Raw genomic sequence first — 21,069 nt, 5'->3', positions numbered from 1 at the left:
TTTTGACCTCCCAGTATTGACCTTAGTGACATGAAATTCGGGGTTCCACAGGGATCTGTCCTAAGCCCCATGCTCTTCTCCCTTTATCTAGCACTCCTTGGGCATGTTCTGCGGCGTTTTGGGATTGCTTTTCATTGCTATGCTGATGATACTCAGTTGTACTTGCTGATAACTGCTTGTAATCTCATCCACATAAAATCTTTGGAAGATTGCCTTGCATCAGTGAGAAGCTGGATGTCTAGTAAGTTTCTACTTTTAAACGCTGATAAGACTGAAATGATGGTTCTTGGTCCAGCGAGACATCGGCATCAATTTGACGAGGCTAGCGCTTAGCTTACGTTCGTGTTTTATACACCATACGGATAAAGTGAGGAACCTTAGGGTAATTTTTGATCCTACGTTGTCCTTTAACCTCCACATTACAGATATTATGAGGACTGCTTCCTTTCACCTACGAGATATAGTGAAGATTCGTCCCATCCTGTCTATGGCTGATGCTGAGACCCTGATCCATGCGTTTGTCTCTTCTAGATTGGACTACTGCAATGTTCTATTTTCTGGTTTACCGCAGTCCAGCATTAGGGGTCTCCATTTGGTTCAAAATGTTGCTGCCAGACTTTTGATGCAAAGCAGAGAGTTTGACCACATTACATCCATTCTGGCATCCCTTTATTGGCTTCCTGTCTCTCTGAGATCAAACTTTAAAGTGCTGTTAATGGCCTATAAAATTGTTCATGGACTGGCACCTCCCTACCTGGCTGACATGGTCAGAGGTGTCAAATCCAAGTTCAGAAAGTAAAAACCCTCCCATGACTTCCTGTAATGGCGGCACTTTGAGCAGGCGTGTTTTTTCTGTGCTCGGTTGCACTTTCTGTAAATACTGATTAGAATCCACAACTAAGCTTTAAATTTGGCACAAACTGTGTACAGGCGAATAGAGAGTGCAAATATGCCGAAAAACTTGAGACCCAGGCATATTACGACCGAAAGTATTAACGAGCCAAACGAGGAGGTGGCTGCAGGCAGAGAGGATCAGGAAGCAGCCTCCGCTCATGTGAAGCCTGTGTCCGAGACGCCCAGGACTCAACAGGTGGACGCCGCAGGCTCGGTTATGCCTTCCACAGTGGATCTGATGTTGGCTATCCAGACATTTAAGAAAGAATTTCACTAAGAAATGAGCGGAGTTATGTCGGCAACCCAAAGCACTCAATCTGATATCCAACAGTGCGGAGGACGTATCTCCGAGGCAGAGACACGAATTTCCAGTGCTGACGACGAAATAGAAGCGCTGAAAATTGAAGTGCAGAGTTTAAGGAAGAAATCTTCAAGCCTGACCACTAAGTTGGAAGACCTGGAAGCAAGAAGTCGACATTCTAATATCCGCATACTAGGGCTGCTAGAAAAGGAAGAAAACGGTACAGAATTATGCTCCTTTATGGAAAAATGGATAGCGGACATCTTGAAGATTAGTCCCCCAGTCCTACAGAGGGCGCACCGGATCAAAACAAACAAGCTCCCAGTCGCCTCTCTGAGGACCGTGATCGTAAAGTGTTTAAACTACAGAGATCGAGAGAAGATTATGACCGCAGTAAGAATGCAGAAAGAGCTAACATTCAAAGGCAATAGGATAAGATTCATTCCGGACTTGCCAACTGAGATATACCAACAGCAAAGAAAATACGACGGAGTGAGGAAGAAGGTGCGTGAGAGAGGGCTGTCCAAACACCGGATCATCTACCCTGCGAGGCTGCTGCTGACCAATGAGGAGCGCACGCATGTGTTTGACAGTCCTGCCGAAGTGGATGACTTCATAAAGAAGATGGAGAGACCAGATGAGTAACCGGTATCACTGATGGCACCGTTATGTTGTAACATATCTTTGTTACTGTGGGACATGTTTGTTTCTTTTTGAGGTTTTTCTTTTTTGTATTTTAAACGCGCCTATAGTTGACAATTTCATTTGTGCCAAAAGTACAGGTGTTAAATATAATCATGAGGTGGATTTTATTTTTTACGTTTTTCTTTGTTTGCAAGCAACTGTAGCAAGAAAGTAGAAGAATAGTTCCTCATAGTAGTGTGGACCTGTTCCAGATGAGCATTGGAAGTATTTCAGGGGTTTGGGGGTGCCTGTACGTTCTTATACAGGCCTGGGAATGGGGAGGGTCGCTCTCTCTTTTTTGTTTTATATGTATTTGGGATAACGTTATAGAGAATTTGATTCTTTATTTCTGTAAAAATCCTTTCGTTAATTGAGCTTATTGATGGATAGAGTATGACTGATGTCCTTATAGATTGTATTTCTTGGAATTGTAGATATACGCAAATTGGTAAAGATAAAACAAGTTACGAGTAGGATAAAGCACTTGAAAGGTAAAATTGTGTTTATGCAAGAAACACACACATTAGCTTCTGAAATGGTTAGGATAAAACGTAGATGGCCAGGTCAAATTTTCTCATCACCTTATTCCTCCAACTCTAGGGGAGTAATGACTGATTCATAAATCTGTTCCTTTTCAAGTCGAAAAAATGATAAATGATCAAAATGGTAGGTTCTTGATAATACAAGGAACTCTCCTATCATCACGGCTTAATCTATTAATATATACGGTCCGACTGATGATAATCCTGGCTTTTTTAATGACTTGTTTTTGAGGATCGCTGCTATCCAAGGAAAACATATTATTGCTGGTGATTTTAATTGTGTGCTAAACCCATACAAGGACAGGTCATCTGGCAGTGATAATACACATAAGAGAACCAGGAAAGTGTTACACCAGTTTATAAAAGATTTAAATATTATGGATGTATGGAGATTCCAAAATCCTATGAAACAACAATACTCATGTTGGTCAAGCACACACAGAGTGTATTCTAGAATAGATTATATTTTGGTATCGGTGGAGTTAATCCCTTATATAAAAGCTTGTCAGTATAATGGTATAGTAATTTCTGACCACGCAGCTGTTTCTATGACATTTACAGAACCAAAATTAATTAAAACACGAGGCAAATGGAGATTTCAATTAGGATGGAGGCAAGATAAACAATTTCTTGAATTTGTGGGAAAACAGATTGACGAATACTTTACTTACAACACATCTCAAACAACGGCTACTGTGAGATGGGAAGCCTTCAAGGCATATTTAAGGGGACAGATTATTAACTACACCAGTACGAAGACAAGAGAGAAAAACAAGCATATAAAATGTCTGGAAGAAAGAATAAAAATATTAGAAGAGAGAAGTTTGCAAGTTGACCAAATAACCAATGACATTCTAAAAGAACTATTACTGCTTAGGACTCAATATAACAAAATAACAAACAAAAAAGCTGCAGCAAACTTACAAAGGTTAAAACAGCAGTTTTATGATCAGGGTGAGAAACCAGGTAGACTTCTTGCTTGGCGTTTGAAACAAGAGGAGTCACAAAGAGCAATTACAAAATTGGAGACACCGAATGGAGACACTACTGCGGATCCATTGGAAATAAATAAAGCTTTTAAATCATTTTATGAAAATTTGTACAAATCAGAATACAACCCCTGGCAAAAATTATGGAATCACCGGCCTCAGAGGATGTTCATTCAGTTGTTTAATTTTGTAGAAAAAAAGCAGATCACAGACATGACACAAAACTAAAGTCATTTCAAATGGCAACTTTCTGGCTTTAAGAAACACTATAAGAAATCAAGAAAAAAAGATTGTGGCAGTCAGTAACGGTTACTTTTTTAGACCAAGCAGAGGAAAAAAATATGGAATCACTCAATTCTGAGGAATAAATTATGGAATCACCCTGTAAATTTTCATCCCCCAAACTAACACCTGCATCAAATCAGATCTGCTCGTTGACATTGACCCTGTGTGTCTTTTTGCAAGGAATGTTTTTGCAGTTTTTGCTCTATGGCAAGATGCATTATCATCTTGAAAAATGATTTCATCATCCCCAAACATCCTTTCAATTGTCCAAAATATCAACATAAACTTGTGCATTTATTGATGATGTAATGACAGCCATCTCCCCAGTGCCTTTACCTGACATGCAGCCCCATATCATCAATGACTGTGGAAATTTACATGTTCTCTTCAGGCAGTCATCTTTATAAATCTCATTGGAAAGGCACCAAACAAAAGTTCCAGCATCATCACCCTGCCCAATGCAGATTCGAGATTCATCACTGAATATGACTTTCATCCAGTCATCCACAGTCCACAATTGCTTTTCCTTAGCCCATTGTAACCTTGTTTTTTTTTTTCTGTTTAGGTGTTAATGATGCCTTTCGTTTAGCTTTTCTGTATGTAAATCCCATTTCCTTTAGGCGGTTTGTTACAGTTCGGACACAGACGTTGACTCCAGTTTCCTCCCATTCGTTCCTCATTTGTTTTGTTGTACACTTTTCGATTTTTGAGACATATTGCTTTAAGTTTTCTGTCTTGACGCTTTGATGTCTTCCTTGGTCTACCAGTATGTTTGCCTTTAACAACCTTCCCATGTTGTTTGTATTTGGTCCAGAGTTTAGACACAGCTGACTGTGAACAACCAACATCTTTTGCAACATTGCGTGATGATTTACTCTCTTTTAAGAGTTTGATAATCCTCTCCTTTGTTTCAATTGACATCTCTCGTGTTGGAGCCATGATTCTTGTCAGTCCACTTGGTGCAACAGCTCTCCAAGGTGTGTTCACTCCTTTTTAGATGCAGACTAACGAGCAGATCTGATATGATGCAGGTGTTAGTTTTGGGGATGAAAATTTACAGGGTGATTCCATAATTTTTTCCTCAGAATTGAGTGATTCCATATTTTTTTCCTCTGCTTGGTCTAAAAAAGTATCCGTTACTGACTGCCACAAACTTTTTTCTTGATTTCTTATTGTGTTCCTTAAAGCCAGAAAGTTGCCATTTGAAATGACTTTAGTTTTGTGTCATGTCTGTGATCTGCTTTTTTTCTACAAAATTAAACAACTGAATGAACATCCTCCGAGGCCGGTGATTCCATAATTTTTGCCAGGGGTTGTATATTAATGCAACAATGCAAGATACTTTTCTTGATGGGCTTGATATTCCCAAAATTTCTGAGGATGTTAGAGTCAATCTTGACCAATCAATTGATATACACAAAATTGATGAAGCTATTAAAGCATTAAAGGCTGGCAAAACGGCAGGGCCTGATGGTATACCCATTGATTTGTATAAACACTTCAAAGATAAATTGGTGAAACCTCTTTTGGACATGTATAATGAATGCTATAAAAACGGAAGCCTCTCTAAATCAATAAAAGAATCTTTAATAATTTTACTTCCTAAACCAGGAAAGCCAAACACTAAATGTGAAAATATGCGGCCTATAAGTTTGATTAATACAGACACCAAAGTTCTGTGTAAGGTACTGGCAAGGTGATTGGAGGGTGTGCTTCCCAGCATTGTGGTGGATGATCAAAATGGGTTTATTAAAGGTAGACAGGGATTTCACAATGTGTGAAGATTATTTAATATTCTTCATGACCAAAAAGGTGCAAAAGATACAGGCCTTCTCTCGCTTGATGCGGAGAAGGCCTTTGATAGGATTGAATGGCCATATCTTTTTGAAGTTATCGATAGATTCAGAATTGGGAAATATTTTTTGCAATGGATTAAATTACTGCATGACTGTCCTGTTGCTGAGGTAATGACAAATGAAGTAATCTCTGAGCCTTTCAAAATCAAGAGAGGCTGTCCTCAGGGGTCACCAATTTCACCACTTATGTTTATTCTGGCTATTGAACCACTCGCGATAGCCATAAGATTGAGTGAACAAATACAAGGCATTAGTATTGGTTGCAAGGAACACAAAGTTGCTCTATTTGCTGACGATATTATTCTATTTTTGAAAAATTTGAAATAACACTACCAGCAATCAAAGATCTGTTATATAAATTTGGTAGCTTTTCAGGGTATAAAGTGAACACAACAAAATCACAATTAATGCTTCTCAAATCAGGGGATAACCAAAATAATCAAAATGTGTTTGATGTTACCCCTGGTTTTACATATCTAGGGATTAAAGTTGTGCCTTTGATAGAAGATATAGTGAAAATTAATTATTTAAGTATAGTAGAATCTACTTCTAAGGATTTGGAACATTGGATGACGCTACCTATATCCCTTTTAGGCAGAGTTAACATTCTGAAAATGAATATAGTACCTAAATTTTTGTATCTATTTCAAAATATTCCCCTGGCGCCACCCGTTGGAATGTTTACTAAAATGTCAGCGTTAATTAAGAAATTTATTTGGAATAAGAAACGTTCCCGAATTCGTCTGTCATTATTATACCTCCCATTTGACACTGGGAGTTTGAAATGCCCCAATATCTGTTGGTATTATCTGGCTACTCAGTTAATAGTAGCCAGATAATACTGCCCTCTCTAGGCTACCCTCTCTACTTTTAAGATTAGGCTTAAAACTTTCCTTTTTGCTAAAGCTTATAGTTAGGGCTGGATCAGGTGACCCTGAACCATCCCTTAGTTATGCTGCTATAGACGTAGACTGCTGGGGGGTTCCCATGATGCACTGTTTCTTTCTCTTTTTGCTCTGTATGCACCACTCTGCATTTAATCATTAGTGATCGATCTCTGCTCCCCTCCACAGCATGTCTTTTTCCTGGTTCTCTCCCTCAGCCCCAACCAGTCCCAGCAGAAGACTGCCCCTCCCTGAGCCTGGTTCTGCTGGAGGTTTCTTCCTGTTAAAAGGGAGTTTTTCCTTCCCACTGTAGCCAAGTGCTTGCTCACAGGGGGTCGTTTTGACCGTTGGGGTTTTACATAATTATTGTATGGCCTTGCCTTACAATATAAAGCACCTTGGGGCAACTGTTTGTTGTGATTTGGCGCTATATAAAAAAAATTGATTGATTGATTGATTGAGAACAATCATATTTTATTTCAACTCTCAGAATTCTCCCTCTTGGGTGGATATTGAATCCAGCTATGTTGCCTTATCATTGAATTTATATTTGTATTCTGAGCAGCCAAAACAGCTTAAGGCTAATACCAATAACCCAATAATCCAAAATATGATTGATGTATGGTATACTGTAAAAGAATTAATGAATATGGATAACAAAATCTCACAATTTAGCCCTATCTGCGCCATTTAAACCAGGAAAGATGGATGCAGGTTTCTGTATCTGGGCTAGGAAGGGTCTTGGGAAAATTGGGGACCTTTTTAGAGATGGAGTAATTATGTCTTTTGGGGAATTAATCCTGAAATACAATGTTCCACGCAAACATTTTTTTAAATAGTTGCAAATTCGGAACTTTTTAGCTTCAATGCAAAAGCAGTCTATCCAAATTCCAACCCTTAATCCCTTAGAAGAGTTGATTACAAAAAGTTGCACAAAGAAAGGGTTGATTTCGTTGTTTTATAATTGGCTTATTACAGGTTCCCCTGAAACATCTTTTTCTAAACTTGCATCCTGGAAAACGGACTTGAATGTCGACATGTCAGAAGATGATTGGAGAACAACTTGTCTCAGATCTCAAAAACAATCATTTAATACTAATTTAAAATTAATACAATATAATTGGATAATGCAAACATATGTAACCCCGGTGAAACTGAATAAATACAACTGTAGAATTCCTGACACATGTTTCAAGTGTGCAGAAGCCAGAGGGAATTTGTGCATTGTATTTGGGAATGTGAAAGGATTCAGGACTTCTGGCAGGAGGTGATGACTATAACTAGCCAAATTGTAGGCATGCGCATCCCTTTTGATGCCAAGATGATTATATTTCATTTATATTCAAAACATGTTAAATTGAGACCTCATCAACTTAAACTGGTAAATTACGCTATCTTGCAGGCTAAACGTTTGATATCATTAAGTTGGAAAAAATCTCAACCTCCTGCTATAGGAGCTTGGTGTTATGTGTCGGACGCAGCCCGGAGAACCGACCAGCGTTTGAAGGACCCAGTATAAAATAAGCAGAGCACGGTACAAAGGATAACACAGTTTAATGAACATAACAGTGCTGTGAAAAAATATAAAAGTGCGCGGTCTGGCGTGGTGGTTTTGCGGTGCGCTCCCAGCAGTGCCAACGGTCCGGAGCCAGAACCAACCCGGACCCAAGGACCCCGCCGACACCCCCCAGTCGGCTGCGACAAACCGAGTCTGTGAAAGAAGGAATCATTATGTGAGTCCACACTCAACACACAGAGAGAACGCTCAAAGGTGCACAAACAGCAAACACTTCCTGGCTTAATTACTAATCAGCTTCCCACCCTGCAGGCATGGAACACCCAGTTCACAAAACTCCACTGCAGAGGAAGCTGATTACACGACCAACATACAGCTCAATATAATAAGGTGTGAGGGACACCACATTTACTGACTGTATAAATGTTAGTCACAAAATCTAACGTACCTCAGGAAGTGTGCTGACGAGCGTGAGACCTCACCCCCTCCTCTTTCACAGACCATGCATCAAACCTGGACGTTCTCTGCATCCACTGATGATGAGATGGCTCCCGAGACGACGATCTCACCCGTCTGGTCACAAGGTCGTGTCTCTGGCAAATACACACTGTGTACTCCAGTCTTAAATGCCACCATGTTCCAATCCATGTAGATGCACCACAGCTGTGAGTCCTGACGAGCCGCAGGTGATCAGGGTGAGGTCCTGATAAACTCAGCTACACAGCCACTCAGTCCCAAATGCGCACCACCTGGAAGGAAAACCAAAAGACAGAAACAAAAGACACACAAAAGCCAGCCAGGCACGCCAGCCACAACACTTGGATTAAGTACATGGCGGACTGTATGGCTATGGAAAAAATTACATATTTTCTTAGGAACAGACTGGATTCATATGAGGACATTTGGAAACCATTTGCAGAATTTATCAAAAAAGAAGATATCGGACAATTCCTACAGAAGTAAATCTTAATTTGTTTTTTATTTACAATTTGTGTCTTCATCAGTGTATATAAGATGTCATGCAGCCTCTATTTGTGTGTGGTTTATATATATATATAGAGAGAGAGAGAGAGAAAGAGAGAGAGAGAGAGAGAGAGAGAGAGAGAGAGAGAGAGAGAGAGAGCGGGGTGGGAGGGACCGGGTATGATTTTGAAAAATAACGTTGTGTAAATGTAATACTTATTGTATGTTGTTGCAGAATAATAAAAATATTGTTCAAAAAAAAAAAAAACCCTCCCATGTGTTGCTTTTACCTATGCACCTAAAACAGGTGATCTCAATAATTAGCTCATCCACCTGCCTGAAGAGCTGAACTAATTACAATCAGCTGGTTTATTGGGAAGTTGGAACAAATATGTGGCTGGACTTTTACTTTCTGAACCTGGATTTGACACCTCTGGATGTGGTTGAGCCCTACGTACCAGCTCTGGCTCTGCGTTCTCAGGGTGCAGGACTACTTTGTGTCCCTAGGGTGAATAAGAAGTCTGCGGGTCACAGAGCTTTCTCTTATCGTGCCCCTGTTCTGTGGAATGATCTCCCTGCGTCAATAAAACAGTCAGATTCTGTAGAGACTTTTAAGTCTAGATTTAGGACCCATCTGTTTTCCCAGTCTTATCATTAGTGTATTATGTTTTTAAAATTCTTTTTACTCTATGTTTTTACTCTTTTATTGTGCCTTTTGATTTTGTAATTCATTTTGTGATGTTCAAATTGTGTTGTGTGAAGCACCTTGAGACGACACTGTTGTGAGTTGGCGCTAAACAAATTAATACATTTCATTTTTGATTTTGAGCCCAACTACATCATGAACCAGTGCTTCACCTCACTTGGACAGAGTGGTTTCAGAAACAGCCAGCTGTGATGGAGTGTTATCATTGGTAACAAAAAAGAAAGGTGGCCAAAGGAAAAGGCAGTGTTAATGTATATGTAGAGATTAACTGTGTCTGGTTTCAGTGTTGTTTGTCAAAACCGTCACTCTCAGGCTTTGCTAAAAGCTTCATACTTATGCTGTGTTCAGGGCAACTCGGTAAACTCAAGTCATAAACGTTTTGAGTTCCAAAAACCATGTGTTCACTTGATGAGCCCTGAAAACATGGATGCACGCAGTATCATAGTCAAACTTTGTTGTTGTCTTTCCAAAGGAACTCATTAAGCTGCTAGAAGGCTTGTTGTGGATGAGCGAGATGGAAAATGTGTGTGATGTGTGTATTTGTGTTTGTAGTCTGGACTCAGTGACAGTATCATTTCATGCAGACGTCTTTGCCAAATCTTCCAACCTCAATACTATCTAAAGAAAGCAAACGTTCCACAGACAAAAGTCAATACATTGTTCAGAGAAATGAACTGGCATTTGCAATGATAGTATCGTGACGGACCCTGTCTGGAACAAGTTGCCCACCCCTGATTTACACCCCTGTGTAATTCTTCAATTGACCCCTACCTGGCTGCCTATTGAAAATTCAAGTGGCAAATCAGAAAATACATTTGATGCTATTTCACTAGACGCACTGGCGAAGCTCGTGACGTCTACAAAAAGCGCAACCTGCATATTTGATCCTATACCAACAAAACTGTTTAAGGACCTGTGGCCTGTTCTTGGGCCGACTGTGCTGGAAATTGTTAATCTTTCATTAAGCTTTGGTTCTGTTGGGTGTTTTAAATCTGCAGTGATTAAACCTTTGCTTAAGAAATCTGGTCTTGACCCTGGTGTATTGAGTAATTATAGGCCGATATCAAATCTGTCATTCTGCTCTAAAATTCTGGAAAAAGTGGTCTCATGGCAGCTTGTGGACCATCTTACTGAGAATAATCTTTTAGAGCCACTGCAGTCTGCTTTTAGAAAACATCACTCCACAGAGACGGCGCTTATTAGAGTGGTGAATGATTTTCTGTGTGCAATGGATTCAGACACCATGATGGTTTCAGTACTTTTAGATCTTAGTGCTGCGTTTGATACTGTGGATCATCGTGTTTTACTTGATAGGCTGGAAAATTACTTTGGGATTACTGGAAGTGTTCTTGCTTGGCTGACGTCATACTTGTCCAGTCGTTCTCATTGTGTTGTGTATAATAACACTACTTCTGCCCTTGGTGAAATGAAATTTAGGGTTCCACAGGGGTCTGTGTTAGGCCCCTTGCTTTTCTCACTTTATATAGCGCCCCTTGGGCATATTCTGCGGCATTACGGGATTGCCTTTCATTGTTATGCTGTGAGTTTCTCTGTGAATTTTCAGACCTTTTGTCTGACTTAGTGCTTAGCTCAGATAAGATAATTATAGTGGGCGATTTTAACATCCACACAGATGCTGAGAATGACAGCCTCAACACTGCATTTAATCTATTATTAGACTCTATTGGCTTTGCTCAAAAAGTAAATGAGTCCACCCACCACTTTAATCATATCTTAGATCTTGTTCTGACTTATGGTATGGAAATAGAAGACTTAACAGTATTCCCTGAAAACTCCCTTCTGTCTGATCATTTTTTAATAACATTTACATTTACTCTGATGGACTACCCAGCAGTAGGGAATAAGTTTCATTACACTAGAAGTCTTTCAGAAAGCGCTGTAACTAGGTTTAAGGATATGATTCCTTCTTTATGTTCTCTAATGCCATATAACAACACAGTGCAGAGTAGCTACCTAAACTCTGTAAGGGAGATAGAGTATCTCGTCAATAGTTTTACATCCTCATTGAAGACAACTTTGGATGCTGTAGCTCCTCTGAAAAAGAGAGCTTTAAATCAGAAGTGTCTGACTCCATGGTATAACTCTCAAACTCGTAGCTTAAAGCAGATAACCCGTAAGTTGGAGAGGAAATGGCGTCTCACTAATTTAGAAGATCTTCACTTAGCCTGGAAAAAGAGTCTGTTGCTCTATAAAAAAGCCCTCCGTAAAGCTAGGACATCTTTCTACTCATCACTAATTGAAGAAAATAAGAACAACCCCAGGTTTCTTTTCAGCACTGTAGCCAGGCTGACAAAGAGTCAGAGCTCTATTGAGCTGAGTATTCCATTAACTTTAACTAGTAATGAGTTCATGACTTTCTTTGCTAACAAAATTTTAACTATTAGAGAAAAAATTACTCATAACCATCCCAAAGACGTATCGTTATCTTTGGCTGCTTTCAGTGATGCCGGTATTTGGTTAGACTCTTTCTCTCCGATTGTTCTGTCTGAGTTATTTTCATTAGTTACTTCATCCAAACCATCAACATGTTTATTAGACCCCATTCCTACCAGGCTGCTCAAGGAAGCCCTACCATTATTTAATGCTTCGATCTTAAATATGATCAATCTATCTTTGTTAGTTGGCTATGTACCACAGGCTTTTAAGGTGGCAGTAATTAAACCATTACTTAAAAAGCCATCACTTGACCCAGCTATCTTAGCTAATTATAGGCCAATCTCCAACCTTCCTTTTCTCTCAAAAATTCTTGAAAGGGTAGTTGTAAAACAGCTAACTGATCATCTGCAGAGGAATGGTCTATTTGAAGAGTTTCAGTCAGGTTTTAGAATTCATCATAGTACAGAAACAGCATTAGTGAAGGTTACAAATGATCTTCTTATGGCCTCGGACAGTGGACTCATCTCTGTGCTTGTTCTGTTAGACCTCAGTGCTGCTTTTGATACTGTTGACCATAAAATTTTATTACAGAGATTAGAGCATGCCATAGGTATTAAAGGCACTGCGCTGCGGTGGTTTGAATCATATTTGTCTAATAGATTACAATTTGTTCATGTAAATGGGGAATCTTCTTCACAGACTAAAGTTAATTATGGAGTTCCACAAGGTTCTGTGCTAGGACCAATTTTATTCACTTTATATATGCTTCCCTTAGGCAGTATTATTAGACGGTATTGCTTAAATTTTCATTGTTACGCAGATGATACCCAGCTTTATCTATCCATGAAGCCAGAGGACACACACCAATTAGCTAAACTGCAGGATTGTCTTACAGACATAAAGACATGGATGACCTCTAATTTCCTGCTTTTAAACTCAGATAAAACTGAAGTTATTGTTCTTGGCCCCACAAATCTTAGAAACATGGTGTCTAACCAGATCCTTACTCTGGATGGCATTACCCTGACCTCTAGTAATACTGTGAGAAATCTTGGAGTCATTTTTGATCAGGATATGTCATTCAAAGCGCATATTAAACAAATATGTAGGACTGCTTTTTTGCATTTACGCAATATCTCTAAAATCAGAAAGGTCTTGTCTCAGAGTGATGCTGAAAAACTAATTCATGCATTTATTTCCTCTAGGCTGGACTATTGTAATTCATTATTATCAGGTTGTCCTAAAAGTTCCCTAAAAAGCCTTCAGTTAATTCAAAATGCTGCAGCTAGAGTGCTGACGGGGACTAGAAGGAGAGAGCATATCTCACCCATATTGGCCTCTCTTCATTGGCTTCCTGTTAATTCTAGAATAGAATTTAAAATTCTTCTTCTTACTTATAAGGTTTTGAATAATCAGGTCCCATCTTATCTTAGGGACCTCGTAGTACCATATCACCCCAATAGAGCGCTTCGCTCTCAGACTGCAGGCTTACTTGTAGTTCCTAGGGTTTGTAAGAGTAGAATGGGAGGCAGAGCCTTCAGCTTTCAGGCTCCTCTCCTGTGGAACCAGCTCCCAATTCAGATCAGGGAGACAGACACCCTCTCTACTTTTAAGATTAGGCTTAAAACTTTCCTTTTTGCTAAAGCTTATAGTTAGGGCTGGATCAGGTGACCCTGAACCATCCCTTAGTTATGCTGCTATAGACGTAGACTGCTGGGGGGTTCCCATGATGCACTGTTTCTTTCTCTTTTTGCTCTGTATGCACCACTCTGCATTTAATCATTAGTGATCGATCTCTGCTCCCCTCCACAGCATGTCTTTTTCCTGGTTCTCTCCCTCAGCCCCAACCAGTCCCAGCAGAAGACTGCCCCTCCCTGAGCCTGGTTCTGCTGGAGGTTTCTTCCTGTTAAAAGGGAGTTTTTCCTTCCCACTGTAGCCAAGTGCTTGCTCACAGGGGGTCGTTTTGACCGTTGGGGTTTTACATCATTATTGTATGGCCTTGCCTTACAATATAAAGCGCCTTGGGGCAACTGTTTGTTGTGATTTGGCGCTATATAAAAAAAAAAATTGATTGATTGATTGATGAAACTCAATTGTACATGCCGGTAACTGCTGGTAATCTTGCCCATATAAAAGCCTTAGAAGATTGCCTTATATCTGTGACAAGTTGGTCGTCTAGTAATTTCCTACTCTTGAATTCTTGTTATGTGTCGACGCGGGTTTAGGAGCGGACCTGCGTCAGACAGAACCCAGCGCTAAAAATAACCAGAAAGCGGTTCCAACAACAGAAACAATTTATTTTTCACCTGTGCATAATAATGTGTACAAAACTGAAACAATGTCCTTCTGGTGGAGTGACTGTTGGCACGCTCTTAAGCACCCAAAAGGATAGAAGCACGGCGTTCCTGGACCCACTACCACCAGACAAACACCCCCCAGGTGGACACGACAAACTGACTCTCTGTGAAGCAAAGAAGAGCTGAGGTAAGTCAGCAGTTACAACAATATCTTTCAAAAGACACACGCTATCAGCAACACATTCAGGTCTGTATCTTTTTAACTTTATGCAAATGCGCAGCTTCTCACAACAGGTGGAGGATCACTTATCCGCGCGCCACAGCAGTGAGAAGCAAGCTGCACAATTCTCATCACAATTCAAGTATACTGTGTAACAAAACACCAAGTTACTATCAACAATTAATCAAACACTTAATTACCTTTAACATGTGCTGACAGCATGTGTCCTCACCCTTCCTTGCTTCACGGGCTCGATGTGTCAAACCCAGGCGCGGTCCTCAGCGTCTCACAAACGAACATCACAAGGTCGAGTTCCCGGCAGTTCTGCCTGAATCACACATGCCCCAAATGCAGAACGCCATCCAATCATCCGCTTCAGCTGAAAGTCTTCAAGGTTGCACGTGCGCACCAGTCACAGGTGCTACACACGATGCCGATGAGGGTGAGGACTCCTCAGCCAGCACTTTCTCCACAGACAAATCAGTTTCCATGCCACCTGAAGAGCAAAGAAAAGAAAAGAACACCAAAATATCCAGCCACACCCCCCAACACACAACAGTACCCCCCCATCAACGGGAAGCCTCCCGGCAACCGAACAGACCAGGCCCGAGAACAGCACCTCCCTCCGGGGTCCACGTCAGGAAGCAGACAGCACCATGCTCCCAAGGTCCATCACAGACAGCAGGACAGGCACCGCAGCTGGAAGGCCGGCTGGCATCAACAAAAGCCCCAAAACATTCCCCAGAACAATTCAACACACAGAAAAAAACATAAAACCCACCCTAAACCTCCCCAGGGGACCGTCCCATCAAACCCCGGGAAGAAAAGAAAAACTCCCAAACGCAAAAACCCAACACAGCCCCACAAACACAATACAAACGTAAATGCATAAAAGAAAAATAACAAACAACCCCCCCAGAATGACCTGCAGAGCCCAACCCCCCCCCAGAAGGCCTTCATTGCCAGTTCCAGGAGGAACAGCCAGAACCATAATCCCACAAAGGTCCCCAGGTGTACATGGAGCAAAACGGCGCCCCCCAGGGGACCGTACCATCAACCCGAAGAGGTACCCTCCCCACAACCCCGGAACCCCAGACCCGGTCACACTTGTCTAGTTGGCCCCAAGCCAATTCCCCCCCAGAGGACCGTCCCATCAACCCTGGAGGTGGAACCCGGAAGGAAACAGAACAAAATCAAAAATCAACTCCCGAAGGACTACCAAAAACAACCCCAGGGGGATATAAAACGACCATAAACCCTGTTACCTTCCCCGGCACCCCGAAAGACCCCGGGTCCCTCCCAGAGCCCCTCGGCGGCTCAACTTTGGCGAACGGCTCAAAACATTGAGCCGGAGAAGGGAACAGGAAAAAACTAACCCAGCTCCAACCCCAAGGCGCAGCGGAGAACCGGAAATACGTCTGGTGCCCCAACTCGACCATACCCCAGCCTCTCGGGAGGGGTGGAACTACCGAAATGGCGAACGGCAACAGATCGGCCCACCCCTCCGACTGAGGTAAGTCTCCGCTGCACCGCACCCCGGCAACACCAATGACGAACGGTACAAAGGCTCACCGAGGCTGGAGTGGAACCGGGCTCTAACCAAACCAAGAAAAACGCCTCTAACACCCCCCCCCCCCAGGTGCAGAGGTCTTCTGAGAATGCTCAGCGTGACCAACCTGCACCACCCCACATCCCACAAGACAAACGGTCTTGGGGCAAGTGAGGTTGGGGTTAGGGATGTAGAGAAATAAAAAACAACAAAATAAAACGACCCAACAACCCAAACAGAAAATACCTAAAAACACATAAAAATTAACAAAGACGTGAGCCCAGGCGGACTTCTAACCGCCTAACAGTCACTCCACCAGATACGCCTCTGACTCCCCATACAATTATAACCCCTATTTAAAGAAAACAAAACATTTACTCGTGCTAGATTTTTTTTTTTTTTTTTTTTTTTTTTTTTTTTTTAATGTGTGTTATTTTGCCTGTCCCAGAACACTTGGAGATACGTCACCATTATTTCTCTTGACGCTTACATGTCGGGGCAATACAGTAATCTCTGCTGGTCCGAGCTGCATGGGCTCGTCAACAGGAGGAGCCAGAGGTCCCGTCGGAGGAGCTTCAGTGGGGCGAAGAAGAGGCGGCCCAGATCTGTGTCGGGGAAAGCCCCAAGACGAAAAAACCCGCTCTGATGGGCGTCCTCTCTTGCGTCCACGCTCCTTCATCCGATCATCTAGACGAATCACCAACGATATTAGCTCATCTAAATCGTTTGGCTCGTCACGGACTGCCGGCTCGTCTTTTAATGACTCATTTAACCCATCTACAAGCATTCCTCGTAAAGCTGTGGCGCTCCAACCTGACTGAGCAGAAACCAGAGAACATTGCATCACCGCACAAGGCTCCGGACGACAATCGGTTCAGACGCCGAATCTCTGGGTGACGGAGTTATCTGCACTAGTATCGATGATGCCGCAGCTGGAGCAGCAGGAAGCGGAATGGCTTGCGCTGCAAGCTCCGTAACACGGGCGTCTGTTTGTTTAATTTGGTTTGCGAGATGCTGTAATTGCTCCCATATTTTCTCCAAGTGTTCTTGAACTTTTTCGGCAAAAGGAACCGCTTCTGCCGCTGGGTCCATTATGGAATGGCCGGGAACTACTGTTATGTGTCGACGCGAGTTGAGGAGCGGACCTGCGTCAGACAGAACCCAGCGCTAAAAATAACCAGAAAGCAGTTCCAACAACAGAAACAATTTATTTTTCACCTGTGCATAATAATGTGTACAAAACTGAAACAATGTCCTTCTGGTGGAGTGACTGTTGGCACGCTCTTAAGCGCCCAAAAGGATAGAAGCCCGGCGTTCCTGGACCCACTACCACCAGACAAACACCCCCCAGGTGGACACGACAAACTGACTCTCTGTGAAGCAAAGAAGAGGTGAGGTAAGTCAGCAGTTACAACAATATCTTTCAAAAGACACACGCTATCAGCAACACATTCAGGTCTGTATCTTTTTAAGTTTATGCAAATGCGCAGCTTCTCACAACAGGTGGAGGATCACTTATCCGCGCGCCACAGCAGTGAGAAGCAAACTGCACAATTCTCATCAATCAATCAACCATCAATCAACTTTTTTCTTATATAGCGCCAAATCACAACAAACAGTTGCCCCAAGGCGCTCCATATTGTAAGGCAAGGCCATACAATAATTATGAAAAACCCCAACGGTCAAAACGACCCCCTATGAGCAAGCACTTGGCCACAGTGGGAAGGAAAAACTCCCTTTTAACAGGAAGAAACCTCCAGCAGAACCAGGCTCAGGGAGGGGCAGTCTTCTGCTGAGACTGGTTGGGGCTGAGGGAAAAAAACAGGAAAAAGACATGCCGTGAAGGGGGGCAGAGATCGATCACTAATGATTAAATGCAGAGTGATGCATACGGAGCAAAAAGAGAAAGAAACAGTGCATCATGGGAACCCCCCCACAATCTACGTCTAAAGCAGCATAACCAAGGGATGGTCCAGGGTCACCCGATCCAGCCCTAACTATAAGCCTTAGCGAAAAGGAAAGTTTTAAGCCTAATCTTAAAAGTAGAGAGGGTATCTGTCTCCCTGATCTGAATTGGGAGCTGGTTCCACAGGAGAGGAGCCTGAACGCTGAAGGCTCTGCCTCCCATTTTACTCTTACAAACCCTAGGAACTACAAGTAAGCCCGCAGTCTGAGAGCGAAGCGCTCTAATGGGGTAATATGGTACTACGAGGTCCCTAAGATAAGATGGGACCTGATTATTCAAAACCTTATAAGTAAGAAGAAGAATTTTAAATTCTATTCTAGAATTAACAGGAAGCCAATGAAGAGAGGCCAACACGGGTGAGATATGCTCTCTCCTGCTAGTCCCCGTCAGTACTCTAGCTGCAGCATTCTGAACCAACTGAAGGCTTTTTAGGGAACTTTTAGGACAACCTGATAATAATGAATTACAATAGTCCAGCCTAGAGGAAATAAATGCATGAATTAGTTTTTCAGCATCACTCTGAGACAAGACCTTTCTGATTTTAGAGATATTGCGTAAATGCAAAAAGGCAGTCCTACATATTTGTTTAATATGCGCTTTGAATGACATATCCTGATCAAAAATTACTCCAAGATTTCTCACAGTATTACTAGAGATCAGGGAAATGCCATCCAGAGTAACGATCTGGTTAGACACCATGCTTCTAAGATTTGTGGGGCCAAGTACAATAACTTCAGTTTTATCTGAGTTTAAAAGCAGGAAATTAGAGGTCATCCATGTCTTTATGTCTGTAAGACAATCCTGCAGTTTAGCTAATTGGTGTGTATCCTCTGGCTTCATGGATAGATAAAGCTGGGTATCATCTGCGTAACAATGAAAATTTAAGCAATACCGTCTAATAATACTGCCTAAGGGAAGCATGTATAAAGTGAATAAAATTGGTCCTAGCACAGAACCTTGTGGAACTCCATAATTAACTTTAGTCTGTGAAGAAGATTCCCCATTTACATGAACAAACTGTAATCTATTAGACAAATATGATTCAAACCACCGCAGCGCAGTGCCTTTAATACCTATGACATGCTCTAATCTCTGTAATAAAATTTTATGGTCAACAGTATCAAAAGCAGCACTGAGGTCCAACAGAACAAGCACAGAGATAAGTCCACTGTCCGAAGCCATAAGAAGATCATTTGTAACCTTCACTAATGCTGTTTCTGTACTATGATGAATTCTAAAACCTGACTGAAACTCTTCAAATAGACCATTCCTCTGCAGGTGATCAGTTAGCTGTTTTACAACTACCCTCTCAAGAATCTTTGAGAGAAAAGGAAGGTTGGAGATTGGCCTATAATTAGCTAAGATAGCTGGGTCAAGTGATGGCTTTTTAAGTAATGGTTTAATTACTGCCACCTTAAAGGCCTGTGGTACATAACCAAATAACAAAGATAGATTGATCATATTTAAGATTGAAGCATTAAATAATGGTAGGACTTCCTTGAGCAGGAAGTCATCACAATTCAAGTATACTGTGTAACAAAACACCAAGTTACTATCAACAATTAATCAAACACTTAATTACCTTTAACGTGTGCTGACAGCATGTGTCCTCACCCTTCCTTGCTTCACGGGCTCGATGTGTCAAACCCAGGCGCGGTCCTCAGCGTCTCACAAACGAACATCACAAGGTCGAGTTCCCGGCAGTTCTGCCTGAATCACACATGCCCCAAATGCAGAACGCCATCCAGTTATCTGCTTCAGCTGAAAGTCTTCAAGGTTGCACGTGAGCACCAGTCACAGGTGCTACACACGATGCCGATGAGGGTGAGGACTCCTCAGCCAGCACCTTCTCCACAGACAAATCAGTTTCCATGCCACCTGAAGAGCAAAGAAAAGAAAAGAACACCAAAATATCCAGCCACACCCCCCAACACACAACAGTACCCCCCCATCAACGGGAAGCCTCCCGGTGACCGAACAGACCAGGCCCGAGAACAGCACCTCCCTCCGGGGTCCACGTCAGGAAGCAGACAGCACCATGCTCCCAAGGTCCATCACAGACAAATTCTAGTAAGACTGAAATGATGGTTCTTGGTCCAGCCAGACATTGGTATCAATTTGACCAGCTGGTGCTTAATTTGGGTTTGTGTGTTGTGCATCATATGGACAAAGTGAGGAATCTTGGAGTACTTTTTGATCCTACGTTATCTTTTGGCCCCCACATTGGAGACATTACGAGGACTGCCTTCTTCTATCTGTGAAACGTGGCGAGGATTCATCCCATCCTGTCTGGTCTGCCGCAGTCTAGCATTCGGGGTCTGCAATTCTTGCAGAATGCTGCTGCCAGACTTTTGACACAAAGTAGAAGGTTTGACCACATTACACCCATTCTGGCATCCCTTCATTGGCTTCCTGTTTCTGCCAGATCGGATTTTAAAGTCTTATTGTTGGTTTATAAAATTGTTCATGGACTGGCACCTTCCTCCCTGGCGGACTTGGTTAAGCCCTACGTACCTGCGTGGCCCTTGCGTTCGCAGGGCTTTTGTGTGTTCCGAGGGTAAACAAGAAATCTGTGGGGTATAGAGCCTTCTCCTGCCATGGTCAGACTCTTTGGAACAATCTACCTGTAGTTATTAGGCATTCTGACACAGGCAGTCAAGACTGAAGACCCACTTTTTTAGACTGTCTTATCATTAATTTAATCTGTTTGTGTATGCTTTGTAATTTCTTTTTATTCTACTGTGTTTTAGCTTTTTATTGTGCCTTTCTTGATTTTAATTTTGATTTTAATCTGCTTTGTGTTGTTATGAATTGTGTGAAGCGCCTTGGGGTGACTTTGTTGTGAGTTGGCGCTATATAAATTAATAAATTGAAAATTAATAATAAATTGAAATTGAGATGAAAGCCTAGATTTGATGTTTTGGTGAAAGAAACTTTTGTATTTCTTCATAATTGATGTAAATAAAGTCCAAGACATATTGAGTGACTTGGAAATGTTCATGTTTCCATCCCGTGACTTG

The 21,069-nt window shown here is 41.9% G+C and overlaps 1 protein-coding gene across 1 annotated transcript in view; it reads left to right on the top strand.

Moving 5' to 3' along the window:
- Positions 1-21,069, top strand: part of vps8 (VPS8 subunit of CORVET complex) — a 371,669-nt gene that overhangs the window by 41,210 nt on the left and 309,390 nt on the right. The gene's annotated exons all lie outside the window — the stretch shown is intronic.

The sequence above is a fragment of the Thalassophryne amazonica genome, chromosome 13, assembly GCF_902500255.1.
Source record: "Thalassophryne amazonica chromosome 13, fThaAma1.1, whole genome shotgun sequence".
In the NCBI taxonomy this organism is placed as follows: Eukaryota; Metazoa; Chordata; class Actinopteri; order Batrachoidiformes; family Batrachoididae; genus Thalassophryne; species Thalassophryne amazonica.
This window is presented reverse-complemented; position numbering and strand designations above follow the sequence as displayed.